A 4,266-nucleotide genomic window follows, 5' to 3' on the forward strand; every position below is an offset into this window, starting at 1 on the left:
TATTACTCTCCTTTTGTCATTTATTCTTTTGGTTGCTTACCAAACTGGATGTGTGTGGCTCAGCATGAGAGCACATAAGATCTTTAAATAAAATGCACGTTTACCTTCCTGCAATCCTCTCTCTTAGAAGATAGTTTTTTTTTTTTGCAGTGCTTAAATTCCGAGGTCATGCTTGCCTCAAAATACTGCATTTCCGTCCTTCCTGGATTAGTCAGGCAACATTGTGCTGTTGTCATATTATTGTTACCCTTGTTATTGTTGTTTTTGGCTCTTTGTAGTGGTGTGCCTTGGTCTCCATGGTCCAGGCTAGTCACTATATATGGAATCTGAAGCTTTTGTCTCTGCAACAGCAGCCAATAATCCAATAGCAAAGCCTCCTTCTCCAAGCGTATTGTGTATGTGTTCCCCCCCCCCCCCCCCCACACACACACACACACACACACACACACACACACACACACAGAGCCAGCAGGAACTGAGGTTCCTGTAGTTTGTGTTCTTTTTTTGAGAGCTCAAATATTAGGGCATGGTGAAGGTGATGTTTGCAGGAGAGATTGACTTTATCTGCTTTATAGTGAAGCAAACACTTGAGTCACTTTTTTGAAGGCAGCCATTCAGAACCAAGGACAGCGGCCAAACTCAAGGCTAGTGATCATAGTACGACATTCTACACCAGAGACCCCAATCATAGTGCTTCCTACAGCAACAGCGTACCTTCATAACTCAAACACAGATTCTGCTGCTGTCTAGTTGGCTCATGGTGGACTGACCTAGTGTGTCTGCCCAAGGAACTGTATGTTACTCAGCTATGCTTCAGAGACCAACTTTTCCCAAAATCTGTCGAAAGGGATGTCCTTAAAGGTTAAATGATTCATAAATAAACAATTTTTTGCTTCAAGTCTGTGGAATGTCCTCATTTAGATAGATAGGTAAAAGTATGTGTGCAGATTTAACCTACATTGTGGTCCCCACAAGAATAGAAAAACCTGAAATTAGCTTTATTGTGGGGACCAGTTGATGGTAATAAATGGATAAACATAATTGATAATGTTTAAATTAACCCTTTATAGGGCACTCATTGAAATACTTGGAAATTCTAAATTTCAACCATAGAGTGTTATTGGAGGATATTATAAGACTTCTAAACATTTGTGAGTTTTTAAAAAAATATATTTTTTTAGGTTGGAAATCAAGGGCAATGAAGTTACCATATATGGTTCCTCGCCAGTCTAGGGTAATGTTTTTCCCTTAAAAAGTGTATATATAAAAATATAATAAAAACACATAAACTTGTTACAAACATAAAAATATTTATTTAGTAACATTTTAAATTATTATTAGGAACATTTTAAATTAAATTATTATTAGGAACATTCATTAAATTAATGAATAGGGTATTCATTTATGGTTTGTGCTCCTAAGAACATCTAATATGATTCATATTTTATGAATGCACATTTGTGCATTTATAAATGTTATAAATAAATGTATACATTTATAAAAGATCTGTACTACTGATCTTTGGTATGGTCAAGTACTGGTGGTACCACTTATTTTAACAGTAATAAGTCTCACAGTAAAAAAAAAAACACCAATACATGGCATTTAACTATGATAAAAACTGTTTCAAGGGCATAAAACTTACACATAAAGGGTAAATATATAAAAAGAAGTGCAAAATATCATTATAAGTATTAAAAACTGTTATAAAGGTCATAAAACTGACCAAAACCACACATATTTCAATATCTATGGCAATATAAAATGTCTATAAATGTGTTACGTTTCCCACTGGATCACTTTATAATGTTATTCAAACCTGTGATAACATCCAATGCACTAGTAAATACTATTGTCCTACGTTATAATCATAGACTGTGGTTACAATGCATTATTTGTAGAAAAAATACCCTAGTACGGCTTTTCTATACGCATAGGGCGTATGTCTAAATATGGACATTCTCTAATCTTACCTGAACAGGGCGTATGATCAAATATGGTCTCACCATTTTTCATGCCACAAATGTCAATACTTTCAAGAAATCTATGCAAACAACACCTATCTCAACATGTTGCACAACTATTCAACCATAGAATGTGTGAGTTTCATCAACTCACAATTTTTTGTTTTGAAGTTATTAGCGCTGATGTGGGAGTAGGTAGTAGCGCATAACCTCACTTTCCAATATCCGGAACGACACTGAAGTTTGAAATGCTCCGCGCAACTTCTGATTGGTCAGATGCCATCATGTGACTATCAGTGACGTAGCCTGATCTTCGCTGATTGGCTAGGAGAAATCTATGCGCTCATATGACAACGCAAACAGGCAGGGGAGACTCAGTTTGAATGCGCGATTAAGTTACCAAATATGGTTCCTCGCCCGATAAAGGGTTAATATTAAAATACGCAAAAACGTTTCTGCATGGGTTAGGGATAGAACAATATCATTATCTTAGTATTAAAACAATGGAAGTTGATAGAAAGCCCCACAAAGATATAAAAACAAATGTGTACCTAGTTAACCATATTTTGGAGACAATATAGCAAAACCACCTGTTGGGAACGTCCTCATTTGAAAAAAATGGTATAACAAGTTATATAAATGTAAAATTGCAGAAAATGTCCTGTTATGGTTTTGTTATAGTATATAACTATATAAAAACAATAAATGTCTATAGAATGTCCCCATTTATATAGCTAAGTAAATGTAAAAATGTTTAAATACATTATACCTCAGCTATTGTATCATACATTTAGAGTTGCTCAACATGGTGTTGAATACTATCACACAGATTTAAAAAAATGATTGTTACTCTATTGGTGAGAGCAGATGCTTTCACATCCTTTTCAGTCCACTAATAATAGGCTTCATTGTCACCTCATCACTTCTCACCACAGAGAAAAGCACACAGCTGTACCCCTCTCTAAATTTTGTAGATACAGTTTCCACTGATACGGAATCAAGTAGCTGAAATTTTTGAACAATAAAACATTTCTCCACCAAAAAGGTTTTTGCTAAGAACTGTAGTTTCTTTGATAATCCCCATTTTAAACTTTTGTTTGTATCTGTGATATTCTCAAGAGGTGGCACATAAGTCAGAAATAGAGTTTTAGGGATCTCTAAGGACAACCTGTCATTTACGTTAGCAATGAGGCGTTTCACTCACTCTGTCTCTCTTTCTCTTCAAACTACATAGTAAAATCCTCTCTCTTTCCTGTTTTGATCAGGCATGCAGAATCATTTCCTAAGCTTGACTGACTTGCTTGGTTATCTTGTCACTGCTGGTCTTTCAAGGACATCACCTCATTTTAACTCACAGAACACTAAATGCTGCACTGATCTATGTATTTGCCCTTGTGTAGGGTTGTTCTCGAACAGTGGAAATGAAAACTCAAACTTTTTAATGTCACCTGTTCACCGGGTGTTCCTTGTACCCCCACTGTCTTTTGTGTTTATGCTGTTATTTTCTTTCTTCTTTTTCTAACAGGCATATAAGCAAAGCTGATGAATGTTTGTTGTTTTCCACACACACATAGAGGAGCTTTTAATGTCTAATGGATCTCTCAGAAGGCTTTAACAAGGATATGTTTTATAGATAAATCAATTTGAGCACTCTTTCTAAAAGCAGTGTGCTCATCACTGAAGTAATTTCCGAAAAATTACACAGTAAGAGAATATTAGCTATTGGCACACATGAAGTATAAAAGGGCCCCAGGTGTGATTTTTGGATGGTTCATCTGCTGGAGCCTCTTGTGTGTTTAGTGTAAAGAGTTCACAGTCCAACACACACAAGCACAAATCAGATGGCACAGTCACATACAGATGTCATTCATTCTACTAAAATGTCACCCTTGTCTCTATTCAGGTTAGATTGGAAACCTAAAACATACATATCATAGTGCCATACATATCTGACGACGGTCACCAAAACTAAATGAGGAAGAGAGTAAATGCTCATGCAAACTTGTGTGCACATTCACTCACACGCATCTCAGTCAAGTCAACTGGAAGTAAACGGAAGAGCCAATCACTCAATAATTCATTCTAGTGTGCTAGTAGAGCTTCTGTTAGATTATGCTTGTCCAAGCCACACAGCAACTTTTGTTTTTACTAGCATGAAAGCTGGTTTATGAGAGGTTCTTTATCACAAAGCTTTTTAATTATGGTGTTATGCTGCTATTAGAGCATTTAAACAGCTGTGATGCTAGAGTTGTTAAATTTATGTTTTTGTTCAAATTACAGGGGGATCTAAAGGACCACAGGA

The sequence above is a fragment of the Squalius cephalus genome (genome assembly GCF_949319135.1).
Source record: "Squalius cephalus genome assembly, chromosome: 2".
Taxonomy (NCBI): Eukaryota; Metazoa; Chordata; class Actinopteri; order Cypriniformes; family Leuciscidae; genus Squalius; species Squalius cephalus.